We start from the raw sequence: 21,882 nt of genomic DNA on the forward strand, positions 1-21,882 counted from the left end.
AAAAAAAATCAGCAGATTCCTTTTAAGTGGCACCATTAAAAGTTCTCAAACGTAAACAAGAACAAAAGAATAACATACGTATAACATGCAGCCTGAAGTGACAAGAGGCTTACCATGTTCTGTATTCATCACTGGCACTACCTTGATAATATTCCAGCCTTTGCACTACTGTAGTATCAGGGATTGCTACCCGCTGAAGATGTTTAAATGAGACTTTACTTAGGTTCTGTTAGTAAGTACCAAAGGAAACAAGAATTACTTTGCAGTCCAAGGGTAGAAATATTCTGGCATAAATCCAGAGCTGCATCAAGGCATGGAAAAACTATGTTGGATGCATACTTCTCAGCCTCTTAGAGCAAGAAATATAGACAAAGCCATAAAATATGGCCAATTTTTAAATATTGCTCTTACAAACTTAGGTGATATAGTAACAGGTTTTGCATTAGTATGAATTTTCTGAAGGATATGAAGTCTGAAACACAAATGTCTATCATTATTTTCTAACTTCAGTCTTTAATGATTTGTCATTAATTTACCAGAAAAATACAATTTTATGAAAAACAGACCAAAAATATGAGGCAAAAATCTGGACATTCTGTGAAAATCTCTACAGTTGAGAGGTACGGTTGGATGGAAAATTGATCTCTGCCAACTGACAGATGCCTACACTATGTAAAACTCCAGGATTAGTGCTTATGAGGATGAATGGCAAAAACCCAATTATTGAGATAAATGAAAGAGCGTACTAAAAAAATGAAAGTCTATGGAATGGAAAATCTTGTTGTAATACTAGTTTTCTACTGCACCCAATGGGAAAATTTAAAATGTCAGGAAAACTTGAATACCTATTAATTTAAAATGAACTAGTTCAGCTACCTTTGCCCTGGTGTGCAAAGGGATAAAGCCCTGACTGCGACCCAGATGACTTGAGATTGATTAGCAGCTCAGAAGTTGGAAGAGCCAGGAAGGGGTGGGTGAAAGATGTGTGACCTATGTCGGTGTGCTTCCCTTGGAAAGAGGAAAACAGACAGACAGAGACAGCTAGAGAGAGAGGTGGTGGCTTCTCACCCTGTGGTGAGCTGTCATTTCTGCCCAGTGGTACTGGCCACTCCCTTGGGAACAAGCCCCAGGGTGAGGAACATAGATGATTCTGCCCAATTTGTGTGTCAGCCATAGTGAAGGCATGTTACTACCAGGGAATGGGGTTAGGCCACATCAGAAATGCCCTAATGGATGCTGCGATGATGATCCTATGACTGTCTCTCACCTCACTGGGAATGAATGGGTTGGGAACTGCTCTCATGCCATGAGGAATAAATAGACCATTAGATCATGGGAAGCTGATGGTCAACAGGCAGCACAACGCAAAAAATGTGCAAATAAAAAAATATTAGTTTTGCTCTTTTCTGAAGTGTTTTAGGCAATGCTATTATGCATTTATTTCAGGGAAAAAATGATCCTGGTTAATATTCTCCCAAGGTAAGAGCTCCCCAGCTAAAATCTCCCAATATAGGACTGAGGAAGAAATCAGGATTGCTTTGAGCATGACCAAAGACAGCAGCATGAATCTGTGAAGGGGCTCACAAAAGCCCCAGTGTCGGACTTCCCTGAGTCAGGTAAAAGCATCATCTCATAGTTCCTCCTGAACTGTTAATAAGAACTGACATTGCAGGTAACAACACTGAGAATAAAGTTCATCTACAAAAGACAGCGTCGTACCTCTTCTGAAGTGAAGAGACAATACAGTCAGTATCGTTCCTAGATATGGTGTTCTGACTTTACATAGGCAGTCTCTGAGCCCAATTCTCAGCCCTCTGGTAGGGATACAACATGATATGATAGAGCCGGATCATGTTCAAATGGGGCCCTAGGCAGGGTAATGGATTGGGCTCCCTCCCCTCAGCAGCCTCCTAGCTCCCCCACCCAGCAGCAACCCACTCCCCCACAGCCATTCCCATGTCCCATTACTTGGCTATTTCTCCCCATTTACCATAAACACTGTTCAGACCTCTCACTGTACACACTATTTTCTTCTTTACATTTACAATGATTACAGAGATTTGGATTTAATTTAAAACCTTTATTTCAAATTTTGTAGCAGAAACACTGATAGACATTTGTTAAACAAAGCAATAGTCTCACAATAAAAAACAACTTAGCATTAACATTAAACGTCTTTGCCCTTGAAACTCACATTCAGTGAAACAGTACTGAAACCCACATTCAAAGAAAATTCATCTGGTCAGTGGTGGATTAAGTTTACCTTTGGGCTGTTTTCAAACCATAAGCCCCTTGTAAACATTTAAGACCATGCACACATGCCTGTGTCCTTTAATCATCTTTCTGATTGTATTAAATTATATTCTTTGTGTAATACAACAACACTTGTTAGAGCATTTTTTAAATTCGTAGTTTTGAACAGTTTGCCAGTAAGCAATGAAACAAAACATATAAACCAATAATGACAAAACTGCCCATTTCAGAATATTTCAACCATAAAAGGCCCTTTAAACTTCTGTTACTATAGTCCACCAGTATCAGTTAATATGCACAACCTCTGCAGAACCAGTATCACTTAATATGCACAACCTCTGCAGAAGTAAAAGTCATCTGAATACTTCCACATTAAAGAGATCTGTAACTCAGGTTGCTACTGGCAAATAACTTTATATTTCAGTGTTTTTCACCTACAAATTCAGTGGCTGCTGCCCTTGCAGAATAAATTGCCCATGTTGCATTAAAAAAATAAATTGGTAAGCTGTTTATTATTGCAATAGGGAATGGATGGCAAACTGACAACATGTTCGTAGTTATAAGGCATTTCAATCAAAACAGGACATACTCAGGGCTGTAGCACCCCACCCTTAAAGTACAACATAGTATCAGCAATCCATCTACATGGTGTGGGAGTAGAATCCACAGAGATCTACATCAAAAGCAAGTATGCTACCTATTGTACTACTAACCCTGCTTTCAGATTTTCTAGCCCAAACAGTAATGACCATTTGCTAAAGTAAACAGTTCAATATCGAAAACAGACTTAGCATGAGCAGCAGTAAACTTCTCTTCCCTTGAATCTCACAATTTCTAGAAAATGTACTTGAATCTCACAGTTTCTAGAAAATGTACTGAAGCTCACATTTTTTTTAAATGCTCTGAAACTAATACTCTGGTAGTTGTTGCAGAGGATTCAGGCTCTTGTCTCCTGTAACTAAGGTATAGGGTTTGAGCTTGAGTCTGGTTAAATTAAAAAAACTGTTGCCCCTAACTAGGGCATTACACACGCACACGTACACACGTGCACACACACACGCACACTCACACTTTGCTTCTCCTACAACATAATGCTTGTCAGGAAAATCTATGCTACTTGTTTCCAAAAATCAAGCTCTCCACTCCATTCCACTTCAAATATATGTGTGTCATACTAGAAAAGCACACAAAGACTCTACTAAGAAAGTATTGCATACTTCCTTAAAGAAGAAAAACAATGCACATGGAGTGCATTCTTAAAGAATAAATGTACATCTGTGGCAGCCTCTCGGCCAGTGGGCCTCCCTGGCTAGTGGACCCCCCCCCTCCATGCCAGTAGGCTCTAGGCGACTGCCTTGGTTGCCTAGTGTTGGATTCAGCTCAGCTATAAGATCAGGTTTAGTCACTGAGAAAATATGCAGAGACCTGCAGAGGCCTCTGTGAATTGTCTATTGTTTTAGATGTGCACAAATCTGAATAAGCTTCAATGGCTGTAGGAGGGTCCACATGCAGGGAGGCCAGCCGCACACTGTCCCAAATCACATAGACTGCTGGTGAGAAGGCATCACTGTTGGATGTAGGCATACAGCCTGCTGTCCTGCTTGTTGACATTATTCAGGTCATGATCTATCAATCTACAATAGACAGGGTCAATGGACTGGCTCAACACCTGGAAAGTCTCATCAGGCTGGCAAGTGCATACACACACACACACACACACACACACACACACACACACACACACACACACACACACACACACACACACACACACACACACACACACACACACACACACACACACACACACACACACAGACACACACACACACACACACACACACACACACACACACACACACACACACACACACACCTTCATGTAGTTCTATCCCTTTTCTGCTGCCTGTGGGCACAAAACCTTTCATCCATGCATATGGGCAATGATCACTTTGTGTGCAATCACAATCAAAAACTTCTGGGCTTCATCAGTACAAACTCTCTGGACCAGTTAGTCTGCATCCTATTTAGGGGCAACAAAATCCTGGATTTCATCCATGCCAATATGGGGCAGCTTTGCTCCTCACCAATTGTTAACTTCCTCCTAGAGTTAAGTCAGACCACAAATCAGGCACACTCACTATATGACTGAAGTCTGAAGCAAATTCCAGTACCTTACTATTCAGGGACTATGTAAAAGCTGATCTACTAAAACTGAGTGATGGCCTAGCTATCTTTAAAAGCCCCTACCTTGAGAACTCCACTGCTTGTGTGGAACGGTGTACTGCCAACAGCTGTGTAGATGCATTATCCCCCTCAGAAACAAATACAGTGCTAAATTCAAAAATAACTGCCTATGGTGGAATCCTAATACAAAAAGTCCTTATAAAAGAACAAAACTAAATACATGCAAAAATAGATTTAACTCTCAAGATGCCAGAAACATTTTGTTAAACTATACAAGGAATTCTGAACTCTGATCAAATCAACAAAAGCAAGATATGAGGTAAAAACTGCCATCCAGGCAAAAGATAATCACAAAGCCTTCTTTATGTTAGAAACCTCAGAAACAATGCCCAGTGCTGCACACAGCGAATAGTAAATGATATAATATACTAACTGAGCTCAAACTTCACCACCACTTCCCTCCAATATCCTACATCTACACCCTCAAATCTCTTAAGAACAAGTCATCAAGGTGTTATCTAAGGCCAAGAATACTATATATATATATATATATATATATATAGGGACAGATGACATACCAGACTGCCTTATGGACAGTCTGAAACATGACTTGTCAGATCCCCTACAGAAGCTATTCAATATCAGCCTCATGCTAGAGGAATGGAGGACAACAGCTGTTATCCCACAGCACAAAGGTGGACTGTCAATGGACCGAGGCAGTTATAGACCCAAAAGCCTAAGCAACCTCACTTGTTAGGCTATGGAAAAGATCAGTCTAGAATTAAAAAATAAGGATACAGTTATCATACAGAGTCTTGACCCAAGCCAGTTTGTACTTATCAAGGGCAAATCTTGCCAACATAACCTGGTTGACTTCTTCGAAAAAGTTATAGTGGCAATGGATGAGGGCAAGTCAGTACATACCACGTATGTGTATGTAATAAAGCAGTTCAACATGAAAGCACACTTGGGTATCATAGATAAATTCTCCAAGCTAATTGTAAGTCCATATGCAACTCAATGGATAGCAAAATGGCATACAAAGAGGACCCAAGAAATAAAGGTGGACAACTCTACCTCTTCCAAAAGACCGGTCACTAATGGTGCACCCCAGCATTCAGTCCTTGGCCACTCCTCTTTGGCATTTACTTCTTGGTGATAAAAGCTAATGTTAAGGGTTTGTGGCTGACCAGTTTTGGAGATGACTGTAAACATGGTGCCGTCATAAACTTTCAAAAGGACACCATGATCCTCCAGGAGGGCCTGTCCCAAACCAATAGCTTGTGTCAAAATCGTGGACTAAAATTAAATGCCAAGAAATGTATAACTGTATCCTGCGGCAAGCACAATTCCCCTTGTAACTATAACATTGGCAACACACCAGAGATATTGATCTGCTAGACAGGGATGTTTTAAACCTATGTCAACAATGAATTGTCCTCTGATCACCTCATACCCACTATCGTAAGAAGTCTTTTTTCAGCATATAGCTTATATCTAAAGGTTGGGCCATTCAAGTAGAGGGTTTAATAATTCCACTGTACTCAGCACTTATTAGGCCAATCATTGAATAAAATGTCACCTTTCGTATGTTTTGTCCAAGCTCCTGATACAAGTGGGATGACTACAATGCTTCCTCACTAAAATAATTAAGGGTCTAAATCATAAAAACAAACTATGTAGACCATTTCAACACATTGCCCCCCCTTCTTAGTATAAGACAGGCTACTGTAAGGCAACATCTGCTTCATAAGACCCTATCCTTTCACATTCACGAGTCTACTGGTGGCATAAACATCCACCCAAGAGATCACAATCTCTTCTGCAACATAAATGGAACATGTTGGAGGGATAGGCATGCATCACATAAAATTCTGCTTTTATGGAATTGTCTTCCACTCCGCATAAAATACTTCTCTTACTCTATTCAAAAGTACTTTGGATGAATCTATTGGTTACTTCAAAATCACCCCTGGTTTGACATTATTTATCTCATAGATAGGGGCATATATCCTAGTTCTGCCCATCTTTGGGTTATTTGTACACAAATATAAGTGCTAAGAACAACCACAGAAATGGAAGGATAGGCTTCTTAAGATCCTCACAGATCAACAGCCTAGTAAGTTCCTATGAAGTTATGAACCTAATCCGTATAAACACACGTTATGGCCAGTCATGGTGAATGCTGGCCGTCCTCTAGCAATGCTCTTTCTCTGCCATGGACCTCCTCAAGCCATGATACCACAAGCCAATGCAGCAGACAATACCAGTTATTACATTGTGGCAGACTGACAAGAGCTCTGGAAGATGCGACTCCCCTGACTCCCCATAACCTTGGCTTCAGGGTTCATCTCCCATGGCCCTAACCCATATTGCAATCATCTCTCACTATGGTCCTCCTAACCTGTACAAATGATGATGATGGTGTTCTACCTACTGCCTTAATAAGTGTTGTTATGATGATGTCTGATGCCCAATGTGACTAGCCCATGCCCTGTCATGCAAAGTCTGGGTGTGACAATGCAAACATAATTTTACTCTATGCTGTTTGTGTCTTTGCTCACAGCTGCAGACCATATGTCACTCCTCTCTGCTTGTGCTGCAATGCATTGTGCTCACCAATGCCTCTGTTGTGGTACTGCTGCTACACGTTCCTCATTTGACTCTACACCCTACCTACTGCTGCTGTTACAGCTGGTGTGGAAATTCTTGCTAAGATGCTCATCTGCCACTGCACATGTTGCGTACCATGATGCATGCAAAGATCTTGAGAATTAGTGGATATACTGCGGTTCCTATCCTGATATATCTAGGCAACAGAAATGTTCCTTTGAGTATGATGTATGTCTACCACACTATAGTATGCATTTTGGAAGATGCTGAATTATAGGTTACTTCTTGCATGGTCTGGACATTGTGGCTTGAAATCAACTAGGGTACATCAAGCATCTACAGCAAAATACAACAAACAAATTATATGTGGCCTGCTCCCTTGCATGGTACCTATGTATATAGACCTGTTTATGCAGCATGAATAACCTGTCTAGAAAACCCTGTTGGAAATTCTCTCACGGGAACCTCTGTCATTGGTCAAATGTATCCACACGTGCCTGGTTGTCACATGCCCTAGGCATTACAGACCACCAAATAGTTAAGGGAGTTGAAACCCTTGCTCTTGATGCATCACAGTCCCTGTGGAAAAGGTGGGGTATTGATGGAATATAAATGCAATCTATGGCTCCAAGGAGTTCAGGGAAATATTATGCCAGCACGGTTCTGGTTAACTCCTCTGCAGTCCTGCAGAAGCAGGTACTCTCCTCCACATGCTGCATAATGTTGAGAAACTGGTTCAGCATGTGAGAGGCCGATGACTGTGGTATCCCTAATGTGTCTTTAAGCAGATCACTTAAAGTTCCATGTAGAAAAAAATGGGTAAAGCTACATATACCTTTATAGTCATGGGAATGGCCACACCATGCATACCTCTTGAATATGCTTGTGGGCAACATACTTCAGCTAGGTCCCTTACAGTCTCACTGACAATGTAAAAATGATCCATAATCTGCTGATCAGTCAGATGATGGCATGTCAGTCACTGCATGTACCTTCTTAACTAGTACAGATGACCACAACACATCACATGGCAGGCACTCACTTCTGTGATGGAAGATAATGCATATTGTTGCTAATCCAAGCAGTGCTGTCATGTACACTATTTTTGGTATGAAAAATGGTATGCACAGTATACTCATTTTATATGTTTCACAACTGGGCTAGCCCTTTGTGGGTCATCATATGTATACATTGTGTGACTCATTTGTACGGAGGTCCTCACGTCCCTGTCATTACGCACTCATTAATGCACACTGCATACATCTCTATTTTGTTCTTTGTTTTTGTCTTAGAATCACCCAAACCCTGCACACTGCCACAACCCACAATATTTTACAAGAGTTAACATCAAGCATCAGTGATCGTGTGTACTGACTGATTATTTGGTTCCCTGAGTTCCTGACTGATGTACAGTATATTTTACTTCAGCGCATTCAGTATAAACAATTAGCTGTCAAGATGTACTTTAGAGATGCAATACATAACCAGAAGCAGGCAAGAGAAATGTAAAGAATGTGAGTAATTACAATAAATGGTTAACAGTTACGACAGTGGCAGGACTTCCTATTTAAATGGTGCTCCTTTTTAATCTGATTATCATACTTCATTTATAATTTTTAAACATATAAAATGGCACCTGAAGGTAATTTCATATGTTGTGGTGTGGGATTTGAATTCACTCGGTGGACTCACTAGGCAGTATCTATATCTCACTAAGGCACCAATACACCAACATGGAAAATTATGTCAAAGGAAAACAATGTTCCACTTAGAAGTTGTAATGAGACCACAATGGAAAATGTCTACAATGGAAAACTAAGTTTCAGTAAAGTAGAAATATTACAGAGCCTTGCATAAAACAGAAGACTGATAAAAGCTATTTTGAATTTTATTTAAAAAATCACAAGTAATTCAGTTTAAGTTAGGCTAGGTACAGAAAAAGTAGTAAAGGCACATGAGTCTGTTGCTGTAAGGTCATAAAGTATGTGATAGACAGGGACTATGTATTATAAAAGTGATAAAAGGAAGCTACAAAAGCAAAAAATGGAAACACTGGCACAGCAGCAAGCTGTGTTAGCATTCAGTAATGACAGACGAACAACACTAATCATCTGCAGCAAATGCGTGCATTACTCAGACATTTCTGTGACTGCAAAGAATGCAGTTGGTGTCAGGAGACTTCAAAACTATGATCCGTGCACAAAAAGCACGCAACATAACACCTGGTGCACAGATTTCACAATTTCACCAACATTATTACATTTCAGCCCACCCTGTCAAATAAACACAGATTCTATACATTAGCTATGCTGGGGACATAGGTTGTTATGGTGCGTGCACCCTTCATAACTTAGCAAGAGGCTTGAATATGATGGTGCATTCCATACTGTAGAAATACATGGCGTACTGAGGATGTCCAGCATACCATATATTTTTTGGGGAGTGGCTGTTGTAATTCTAAGAGCTTCAAAAGCCATCCACAGAACAGAGGAACTGAAAGTGTGACAGGAGAAAATAGTACATATTAACTTTGTAGCACTGAGTATTCTCCAGGGTACAGCAATCTCAGAGATACAGCGATAGTGTATACAAGTAGAACAGATGTGGGATACAGTCCCTTCCAGGGTACAGTGATCTCAGAGATAGTATATACAAGTTGTACAGACATGTGGGATACAGTGCCCTCCAGTGTACCGTGATCTCAGAGAGAGGATATACAAGTAGTACAGAAATGTGGGATACAGTCCCCTCTAGCCAGGGTACAGTGATCTCACAGATAGTGTATACAAGTAGTATAGACATGTGGGATATAGTCCCCATACTGGAAATTGCAATTGGGCAAAAAGTGTTTAAAGGTGTAAAAGTGAGTTTCAGAATTTGTTGATATTTGTGCAAATTACAGTTTATTTTTCACAAGTGCCAGGAGTCACAGGTTCATGTCTCACACTTCCAATAGGGAGCTATTTCTCTGAGGTGGGCAGAAACTATGTGCTCTAATTTTTGTGATTCTGATCATGAGTAACACTCTGGATAATACTGTAGGAGGAAATGCATATACTGATCTGGTTCCATGGCTTCCATTCTTTTTTTCCAATATTTTTATTCAAACTTTTGTGTGTGTGTGTGTGTGTGTGTGTGTGTGTGTGTGTGTGTGTGTATATATATATATATATATATATATATATATATATATATATATATATATATACACACACATTTCTTCAATGTGTAATAAGTATTTGTACAGACTACTACTTCTTTAACACATTGAAAAAGTAACAGAAAAAAAAATTAATAACATAAGAACTATGTACACCAAGTGCTAAGTGCCATTTTATGATTTTAATTATTACAATAGCAGTACTACACATCATTATTAATTTTAGCTTATGAGTGAAATTTCTTGGTACTATTTCTTTTCTTTGTTAATTTAGCTTATCTTTATTTGTGTATATTTGAGTTTATTGGAGTATGTGATAAAGAAGTGTATTCCAAAACTGTGTAGAGTAGGAGCATTTGGTTTGGTTATTAACTTATGAGTCATTATATATTTAATCGCCATTTGTTTAAAACCATCCCATGATGTATTTGATCTGTCAAGCCAGTTCTGCCAGTTGTAATAAGATATGTATTTTCTGTTTATTTAGTCCTGAAGGAGGAATGTGTACCCCATCTTTTTTAGTTAACCTTTAATGAACACCACAACTTATATGAATATTAACAGCTCCAACATACATGCAAAATATCAGTTGTTTGGGCTTCACAGTGTAAACAATCTGGTGAAGATGTGGAGCATTATTTATTAGGTTTTACAGAAGTTAAATACACATTATTTACTATCATGAAGTGAGTATTTATATGTTTTTAAAAGGAAGTAATTTTAAGGATAGTTGAATTGATTGAGTTTTCTGATTATTTTGAATAGTAGGTTGTAATCTGGACCAGTACTCAGAATATAGGATATTTTCTTGGTATTTTATAGCTATGATTAATTTATACATATTTGTAACATTTTTAGTGTGAACATATTCCACAACAAAGGCGGTGGTGTCTCCATATTCTTAAAGGATATGCACAACTCTAGACTGGTAGCCCAGCATAATGCATCCGAGACACTTCAGGTACAACTAACACTGGGTAAGATGGCGATACAAGCCATAGCCTGCTACAGAACCCCAAACATGTCCCTTGACTCTCACTTCAAGTTCCTAAGCACCCTGGAATCTATCAAGGTCCAATCCAATACTCTCATACTGGGTGACTTCATCTACTCTTCCATCAACTGGGAAAACTATTCCAGTACCAATGTACAGGCCCAACGCTTTCTGGAATTTATCAGTTTCAATGCCCTGGACCAGTTCATTCTGACCCCCACTAAAGGAAGCAACATCCTTGACCTGGTTATTACCAACATGGGAAACCATTGCTCCACACCTATAGTCAATTCCTCACTGGTTAAATCTGATCACAGACTGATCACCATGGAAATCTCCATCTCACCTACACCCCTTGCTAAGGTGACCACCCTGAAAAACTTCTCTAAAGCCGACTTTGAGCTCCTAAAAACAGAGGTGGCTGACTTCTTGGCACCCACACCAATGGAAAATAGCTGCATGACTGCCAAATTATACACCAATGCACTGTACGAGCATGTACACAAATGCATGGACCTTGCCATACCAAATAGAACTAAGATGCTCTCCTCCAAAAAAAGAAATCCAACCTGGTGGTCCCCAGCCATCAATAAACTCTACAACAGAAGGAAGAAACTGTTGCAGAAAAAAATGAAGTCACAAGACTGGAAAACCTCCCTTATCAGTCTCAACAAAAAAATGAGATCACTTATCAAATCCTCTAAAGCCAGCTATGAAGGCAGAATTGTAGCTGACACCAAAAACAACCACAAAGCCTTCTATAGCTACATCAAAAACCTCAAAGGCAATACCCAGATTTGCTCTGAATTATTGCACAATGGTGTCTCCTATACTGAGCCAATGGATATAACCAACATACTGGCCAACAGATTCAGTGCCAGCTTTACCCCTCTCTTCCCCCCAAAGGCCCTATCACAATACCAGAAGAACGCATGGTACCCACCATTCCTGTGGCACAGGTAAAACCTGCATTGTCCAAAGCCAAGAATTCTGCATCCATGGGGCCTGATAATATCCTTGGCTGCATCTTACATGAGCTACAAAATGAACTGGCACCACATCTGTGTGCCCTGTTCAATCACAGCCTTACCTCAGGCTATGTCCCTAATGAATGGTGCACTGCTACAGTCATCCCACTCCATAAAGGGGGAGCAACTACAGACCCTGGGAACTATCAGCCCATTAGCCTGACGAGTCTGGTATGCAAAGCTATGGAGTGCATCATCATGGACCTGCTTAACAAAGATATAGGCAATCTCCAAACTCTTGACCCCACACAGTCTGGCTTTGTCAAGGGGCGATCCTGCCTGCTGAACCTGATTGACTTCTTCAAGGTAGTCACAAAGGCTGTGGATGAGGGTAAGACAGTGCATACAGCCTACCTCAACCTGGCCAAGGCCTTTGATACCATTCCCCACTCAGGTATCATTGATAAACTCACCAAACTAGGCATCAATCCTTACATCACTAGGTGGGTTGCAAATTGGCTCACAGACAGGACCCACAGAGTGAAAGTTGAGGATTCCAAGTCAGACTGTCAATCAGTCACAAGTGGAGTCCCACAGGGCTCGGTCCGGGGCCCTATCCTGTTTGATATCTACTTCTCAGAAGTCCAGGCCAACACAGTAGGACTTTGGCTGACCAGTTCACTGATGACTGCAAGCTAGGGGTCATTATCAACTCCCCAAATGATGTAGACATCCTACAAAAGGGCCTCTCTGAGACCAGTGACTGGTGTCGGAACCATGGCCTGAAGCTTAATGCCAAAAAGTGCATTATCATCCCCTTTGGAAAAAACTCAGTTCCCATGAATTACCGTGTTGATGGGAGCCCACTGAACACTGAAGGGGCCATAAGAGATCTGGGCACTCAGGTCAACAGCCACCTCATCTTCGACCACCACATTGCCACTGTGGTCAGAAAGTCCTTCTAAGTGGCACATTTTATAACCAAAGGATGTTATGTGATCCTATCTCGCCTACATTCTGAATGATGGGTTCGGAGCCGATCCCTCGGCTCCGACTCGGCACGCTTATGCCAAAGAGCGAAGTCTCTTACTGGCTGAGCTTACCATATCCCAGGATGCACCACTACCAGTCCCCCAGATCTCGTTTGCCGCTAACAAGTGAAGACGTGGTCTCGAGCTGGCTGAGTTAAGTAGTGATTATTTCACTAGTTTTTCTGTCAGGATTTTCTTCATTCTCTACAAAAAGCTGTTTTAACAGCTATTCTTGTGTTTTGAGTGTGTTTGACAAAATTCACTTGGTGAATTCTTGTGTTGTGAGTGTGGACTAGGAGTACCTCTTGTCTGGAAAGGCCTTTCCCGGTCTTTTTATTTGTAGGTGACTTCGGTTCTGTTTCATATCATTTATATTTCTCTTCTTAAAGAAGAACTAACTGAGAGAAATTATTACATTTACAGAGTTTGTGCTGTGTTTGACTAACTCAGAGTATTGCGAGTGTTAACTGTAAGCCTATTCTAGGTGTGTCAACAGTGTTCTTTACAGTTACTTTCTGAAAATTTCTATAATGTCTCAGAATCCTAGGCCTTCGGGCTTCAAGAAATTAATTCTTAAGGGATTAATTAAACCTTCTTTCGAAGAAGCTTTGGCATCCTCTCCTTCTCCGGCCAAAAGAAAGGCGCTCCGACCAGTCCGTCGGATCCGATCGCTAAGAAACAAAGGCAGGCCTCTCCTTCGGCTCCAAGGACTTCGGAGCCGAGGTCGGAACGGTCTGCCTCGATGCCACCAGTATCGACTCCTCTGGCTTCGGAGCCGATAGCTGGGGCATCGAGAGGCGGGTCATCTTCGTCGGCTCCACTGCTCTCGGAGCCGACAAAGGTTCGCTCAGACACTTCCTCCTCGGCCGAAGTCCACCTCGGCACCGATGGAATCTGGTGTGTATTCCCTCGGCGCCGATACTCATCGAGTCGCCTCGGTGCCGGTCCCCTAGCCCTTTGGGGCCGTTGGAGCGGCTGTCTCGGACCCGTTCTGTTTCCTCTCGGTCTTGAGGATGTCAGATTCTGATATAGACAGGGTGCTCCAAAGACTGTTCCAGTCCCAGTCTTCCAAAAATTTGTTTCGGTTCCGACCCAGTTGGCTTGAGCCGATGACCTTGGCCCACCCATTGCCATTCCTCCTCCGACTGCTTGCCCGTCGGAGCAGGTGCTGTTGGAGCCGATGGAGATCTCAGGGTCGGCTCCGACCCTTACTCCAACCCGGGCCTTCGGGTCCGAGTTTGGTACACGGACGTCTTCGGCTGGACCCGGGGTGATGTTTGGGACCTATGCTTTCGGTTCCGAGCCTCCCCTCGGTGCTGGCTGCGGGTCTTCCGTCGACTATCACGGCTCGGGACCGGACACTCCCAGGATTCTGGGGGTCCGGCTTTCAGAGCCATGAGGAGTGCCTTGGCCAAGTCCTCTTCGGCCATCTCCCCGGCTTTACCGGCACCTTCCCTAGGCGTGGAGACTGGGTCTTTGGCAGTTCCCTGTCCGTAGTCAGCGGAGCCCGGGCCTGAGGTTACCCCAGTGGAGGTTCCCCTCCTCCTGAGGGTTCTTCTGAGCTGTCTTCGAGGAACCCCAAGGAAGAGATCGTGCAAGAGGAAGCACGTGGACTCCCGAGTCTATTACTTCAGACACTGATCTGGATGATGCAGAGGGGTCCCAGTCGATCCTCGGATGATGTCTCCTTTGCAGACATCTTAGAGATCCTCAAACAACGAGGCGGCTGGATATCCAAACCCCCCTCTACTGACGAGTCAGTGCTCCTCAAGGCCTTTGGGGCTCAGCCCTCCGCCTCCTGGGTGTCTCCGCCTTCGACGAGCTTCTGGATTTAGTTTGTCGAAGGTAGAACACCCAGATACCGTGGAACCAGTCCCTTCTCGTCCAAATAAATTTTTGTCTGCTCCCCGAGAAGGAGTTCCTTACTAAAGGCGTGGCTGTAGATGCCATGGTGGTGGCATCTGCTACACAACAGGACGTGGCAGAGGCTTCAACGTCCGTCCATCCTCCTAATAAGGAGTCTAGGAGTATGGACAGGTGCAGGAAGCGCACCCTGACTTCAGCGGCCTTTACGTTAAGGTCTCTGAATTATTTGGCACATTTTACCAGGCTTCAGAGGGCTCTGGTCAAGGAGTTGTCAGATTCCTCTCGGGTAACCTACCTGAGCAGCTGGCCCAGTCGGTTAGCTCTCAGTTGGCTATCCTTCGTCAATTTCTAACTCGTCCATGAGGCTCATTTCCTATGCGGCCGAAGGCGGGTAGAGCGGCAGGCACAGGCGTGGCTCTCGGAGACAAGCCTGGCTCCGCTTGTGTCAGTTCGGAGGCCTTCAAGTCTTCCTTCGCCGCTCCCTTTGATGGGTCCTCCTTGTTTGGACCCAAGGTTAAAGACACCCTTACCCGCTGTGAGCAAGAGGGAAAAACGTTATCTGCCGTAGGTGCCCGTTATTCCACTCCCTTTCGGCCTTACCCCAAGGCTAAAGGAGGGGGGAAAATGTGGTTCCGCAAATCTCGAAAGTTTTTCTCTCAACAGCAGGAAGATTCCCCTTCCAGAGGCAGAGGACAGGGAAATTTTTCAGGGAGACGCCGTCCCAGAGGCGGCAGAGGGCCCCGCAATTCTGGAGACCGAGTCCTTTCGTGGCTCTTCAGCCTCCCACACGTCATGAGGGATTGCCCGGCTGTGCTGCTCCGGAGCCAGTCGGGTGTCGTTGCCAAGCACCTAAAAGCCTGGGAGGCTAGCACTCAGGACAGATGGGTGCTTCGGATCATTGCCGGAGGTTACACCATCCCATTCATACTGCCCCACCATCCAAAAGAATCCCGGACCCACCACCCAGTCAAAGGGAAATGGCAGCCGCAGAAGCTTTAAAGCTGCTAGAAAAAGGAGTCATCCAACCGGTCCCCACAGACCAGATCGGATCAGGAAATTACTCCAGGTTCTTTTTAGTGCCAAAAAAGACAGGGGACCTGAGACTAATATTGGATCTCAGCAGACTGAACCAATCCGTCACGAAATCCAAATTCCGAATGGTCACGTTGCAATCCATTCTACCACTGTTGGAGAAGGATGTTTGGATGTGCTCCTTAGACCTCAAGGACGCCTATTATCACATACCGATACATCAGGCGTCCAGGAAGTATCTGCGCTTCAGCCTGGGAGTCAGTCATTACCAATTTTGCGCTCTGCCCTTTGGCCTCACCACAGCCCCAGGGTGTTCACCAAGTGTTTGGCAGTAGTGACGGCTCACCTGAGAAGTCTTGGATTCCAAGTGTTTCCCTATCTGGACGACTGGCTCCTGACTGCAACCACCAGGCATCTTCTAATGGACAACCTCAAAGCCACCATCTCCTGGGTGTTACCCTGGGGATTACATTCAATTGGTCAAAGTCTGTCTTGCTGCCCTCTCAGCATAAGGTTCATAGGAGCAGAGATAGACTCAAGATTGATGCGTCTTTCTTCCTGCCAAAAGGATCCAAACTTTACAGGGCCAAGTTCAAGCTCTAATCTCGAGATCCAAAGCCCCAGCCAGGATGGTTCTACAAGTTCTAGGCTCAATGTCTGCCACGGTTCTTTTAGTCCCTCTGGCAAGATTGCACATGAGGATTCTTCAGTGGCTATTGTCAACGCAATGGTCCTTTCAGGATCTTCCCTCAATCATCACATCATGATTACGGATATATGCAAAGGGACCTTCGCTGGTGGCTTCAGACATCCAATTTGGATCAAGGAAACCCTTTGTTCTTCCCTCCCAGTGGTTACCCTGACGACAGATGCCTCCCAGATAGGGTGGGGGGCATTGTCTGGGCAGGCTAGTTCAGGGCTCCTGGCTTCCAGACGAAGCTCTTCTCCACATCAATGTGTTGGAGATGAGGGCTGTACTTCTATCCCTACAAGCCTTACACAAGTTTCTTCCTCAGGGCATCATCGCCATCCACACAGACAACATGTCGGTGGTTTGGTATCTGAACAAACAAGGAGGGACCAGATCATACCCCCTTTGCAGAGAGGCCATGAGAGTGTGGGAATGGGCTGTAGCTACCAACCGCTTCTTGGTAGCGACCCACATCCCGGGAAAGTCAAATACATTGGCAGACAAGTTGAGCAGGACAATTCTCTCTCCTCACGAGTGGTCTCTAAACCACACAGTAGCAGCTCAGGTTTTCAGGAGATGGGGGACGCCGTGCTGCGACCTATTTGCAACTCCATTGAACACCAAGTGCCAAAGGTTCTTCTCCTTGATCCCACATCAGGGAGTACCAGCCATGGATGCTCTAGCACAACCTTGGCCAACAGGGCTACTTTATGCCTTTCCTCCAATTCCGCTTCTTCCCAGAGTTATTCAAAAAGCCTCTCAACTGGGGTCTTCAATGATTCTGATTGCCCCGTACTGGCCTCGTCAGGTATGGTTTCCCTACCTGAAGAAGCATGCAGTGGACGATCCGTGGACTTTAGACCTGATTCCGGACTTGCTAATCCATCAGTCGGGACTTCGACATCAGTCCCTTCAATCTTTGAAATTGACAGCTTGGCTCCTCCACTTCCGACTTTAGTTAGAAGGCACACTCTAGACCCGGAAGTTGTTCACATTTTATCTTCGGCCCACAAACCCACCACTAACAAATTGTACCTTAGTAAGTGGAAGAGGTTTGCTATCTGGGCTCAACTCAAGGGCTTAGACCCTATCACTGCTCCTGTCCCAGAGGTCTTAAAATTTTTAACATCCCTGTTTAATCAGGGATCTTCTGTCTCAACTATTAAAGTCCAACTAGCGGCTATCTCTAAATTCCACGAATCCATGGATACTCCTTTGATGAGCAGCAGACTATGCAAAACTTTCATTAAAGGTGCGAGCCTATTAAGACCACCAATTTTTCATCCTGCACCTCCGTGGGATCTTGATTTGGTGCTTGGCGCATTAACATCTCCCCTTCGAACCGGCTGCTACATGCGAGTTAAAATATCTGTCTTGGAAAACTGCCTTCTTAGTTGCAATTACTTGCAAGAAGAGTTTCAGAGCTTCAAGCCCTGTCTATTAAGCCACCGTACTTGATTTTCCACAAGGATAGAGTATCACTTAGGCCTAATCCATCCTTTGTCCCAAAGGTCTGTTCTAGTTTCTGCCTCCAACAATCTCTAGAGCTACGGTCTTCCCAAAATTCTCCAATGAAGCAGAATACACTCTTCATAAATTGGATGTTCACAGGCAGTTACGCTTCTATTTAGACAGGACTCAGCAACTTCGTAAGTCAGACCAGTTGTTTGTGTCCTTCTCAGATAATAAACTGGGCCAAACCATCACAAAGCTACTATCTCAAAATGGATCAGAGATTGCATAACTCAGACTTATTCTTCTTCAATAAACTCTACAACATATCAAATCCTCTAAAGCCAGCTATGAAGGCAGAATTGTAGCTCTTCTATAGCTACATCAAAACCTCAAAGGCAATATCTGAATTATTGCACAATGGTGTCTCCTATACTGAGCCAATGGATATAACCAACATACTGGCCAACAGATTCAGTCAGTGCTTTACCTCTCTCTCCCAAGGCAAGGCCTATCACAATACCAAGCGAACGCATGGTACCCATTCCTGTGGCACAGGTAAAACCTGCATTGTCCAAAGCCAAGAATTCTGCATCCATGGGGCCTGATAATATCCTTGGCTGCATCTTACATGAGCTACAAAATGAACTGGCACCACATCTGTGTGCCCTGTTCAATCACAGCCTACCTCAGGCTATGTCCCTAATGAGCTACAATCATCCCACTCCATACTACAGACTGGAACTATCCCATTAGCCTCTGGTATGCAAAGCTATGGAGTGCATCATCATGGACCTGCTTAACAAAGATATAGGCAATCTCCAAACTCTTACAGTCTGGCTTTTACAAGGCCTGCTGAACCTGATTGACTTCTTCAAGGTAGTCACAAAGGCTGTGGGATGAGGGTAGACAGTGCATACAGCCTACCTCAACCTGGCCAAGGCCTTTGATACCATTCCCCACATAGGTATCATTGATTAACTCACCCAATCCTTTGCAAATTGGAGACAGGAAGAGATTGAAAGTTGAGTTCAAGTCGAACTGTCAATCAGTCACAAGTGGAGTCCCCAGGGGCCTCGGGGGGGGCTATACTGTTTTATCTTGTTTCAGACCAGTTCACTGATGACTGCAAGCAGGGGTGCATGTATCAACTCCCATGATGTAGACATCCTACATCTCTGGGACTGGTAGTGGTGCAGAACCATGGTGAAGCTCAGCCAAAAGTGCATCATCATCCCCTTTGGAAAAACTCAGTTCCCATGAATTACCATGTTGATTGGAGCCCACTGATCATTCAGAATGGGCCATAAGAGATGGATCCCAAACAGCCACCTCACCTTCGACCACCACATTGCCACTGTGTCTGAAGTTATTCTGAGTGGCACATAACTAAAAGTTTCACATCCAGGAAGAAAGAGGTCATCATCCCTTTCAACTCATCCCGCATTAGATCAGTCATCGAATATGATGCCCTGTTGACTAGACACCTAGAACAGCTCGAGAGGCCACAAAAGTACCTCACAAAAAGGATCCTAGGCCTTAAACACATGTCCTACATAGACAGACTCAAGAAACTTCAGCTGTTCTCAGACTCTTAACTTACCCTGCTTGACTTACAAAGCCATGTCTGACCCAGTCCTACTTGAAATGCTACACCTAAAGAAATCCCAATCCCCCTATGCCACATGCTCCAGAGATCACAGCCTCATTACCACAATTAACAGAACATGCTGGAGTGGTAGGTTCATCTGCCAAAGACTGCCCATACTCTAGAATAAGCTTCCCATTCATGTCAAGCAAAGCACTTCGCTGGCCCTCTTAAAGAGAAATCTTGACAAATGGATGGGTAACAGAAAGTGCACTCTAGGGATCATTCCAGTTGCCCTACTGGATAGGGGCACTGTGAACTAACATAGAGCGGCACGGTGCCTGGGCAATTATTTTTGGCTAGGCTTGTAAAGGCTCCAGGGCCATTAGCCTAGTCCATACATATGAACCTATAAAATACCTTACAGAGATTTATGTTGTTGTTATTAGTCTTTGGATTCTCTAAGAGGGTTGAGGTCATTTCTTTGATCTATCTTAATCTAAGTAGCTTTTAGGAAGGTTTAGGCAATTTCTCAAATCATTTATTGAAAGGTTTTTATAATTATAAATGTCTAGTATCTTCATTTATTTAACTGTGGAATAATTATTTAAGTTTAACATAGAATTATTTAATTTAATATTTGGGTTAAGGTGAATTGATTCTGAAATTAAGGGCTTGTTACATTTAATGTTTCAATTATTTTTTGCAAAATAGTTATATTTTTAGACAGTTATTTACTTTGATTCTACCAACATTTTCTTTATTGAGGAAGGGTAGAGATTTAGTGCACTTTTTTGCAACTAATTATTAGATTATACCACACTTTTACCCAAATAGAGCTCCATTTTGTTTTCAGTGGACAGTAATCAGAAATTACTAAAATTCTACTAGCATTTATTATATCATAATAAAGCTTAACATTTGGGAGGCCCAGGCTGCCAATCCTTTTGGGATAAATAATTTTTTGGTAGCTAATATGGAATGATTTAGGCTCCTACAAAAAATTAGATAGATCTGCACTGACAGTTTTGAAGAATTTATTGGATACTGGTATATTAGTTACATTAAATTGGAACAGCAATCTTGGTAGTATATTCATTTTAATAATAGATGCCTTTGATAATAAGGGGAATTTTAATTTGTTCCATCTGAGAATGTCTTGTTCAATCGTTGTCCAAAGTTTTATTAAATTATTTTGATAGAACTTAATTGGGTCATGATAGAAAGATAAACCCAAATGTTTCAATGCATCATTTAATTTAATCTCAGTCTCTGGAAAATAATTAAGTTATAATTTGGATTTTAAGGAAAAACAAATGACCAAACAGGTTTATAATTAGAGAATTTTGAAAATGTTTCAATGGAGTGCTGAATTTTTGGTAGATCAGTATTAGATAAAGTAAAATAAAGGCTTAAGTCATCAGCAAAAGCCATTAATGTAAGCTTTACATTATTTATCCATAGGTTGGTTGGTACTAGGCTATCAGCCCTAGGACCTATACAAGCCTATTATAGGGAAGTAGTGAAAAGGTCTTTGGTTATAAGAAGAAAAAGTGTTAATATATATAAGTATGGGGATAATGGGCACCCTTGTCTTGTTCCATGAATAATTTTTAGGAGATGAATAAGTCATATTTTAAATTGTCTGTGCGTTTGCACATAGAGTTTTTACTGAATTTATAAAAGCTTATGGTAGGCTGAAACATGCCATCATTGAAAAAAGAAAATATAAACTGAGTCTTTCAAAGGCTCTGGAAGCATTTAGAGCAAGTGCAAATAATTAATTATTTTGTCTAGATAATAAAATCAGCATATCCAAAGTCATTGTGTGGTCACAGGTTTGTCTGCCCTGAAGAAAACCCAATTAGTTAGGTGAGATTATACTTGGTAATAATGGTTTCGATCTGTTTGCCAATAGTGAGGCAAATATTTTAGTATCTGTTTTTATAAGGGAAATCAGTCTATAATTTAGAGGGTTTTTATTGTCAGCATTTTCCTTGGGATAAACATTGTTTTGGAAATGTTTTGATATGTCTGTTATCCCATT

At 42.6% G+C, this 21,882-nt stretch overlaps 1 protein-coding gene across 4 annotated transcripts in view; it reads right to left on the reverse strand.

Moving 5' to 3' along the window:
• Nucleotides 1-21,882, reverse strand: part of PDZD2 (PDZ domain containing 2) — a 2,738,687-nt gene that overhangs the window by 480,480 nt on the left and 2,236,325 nt on the right. The gene's annotated exons all lie outside the window — the stretch shown is intronic.

The sequence above is a fragment of the Protopterus annectens genome, chromosome 1.part1 (genome assembly GCF_019279795.1).
Source record: "Protopterus annectens isolate FY-2018-M chromosome 1.part1, PAN1.0, whole genome shotgun sequence".
NCBI lineage: Eukaryota > Metazoa > Chordata > Ceratodontiformes > Protopteridae > Protopterus > Protopterus annectens.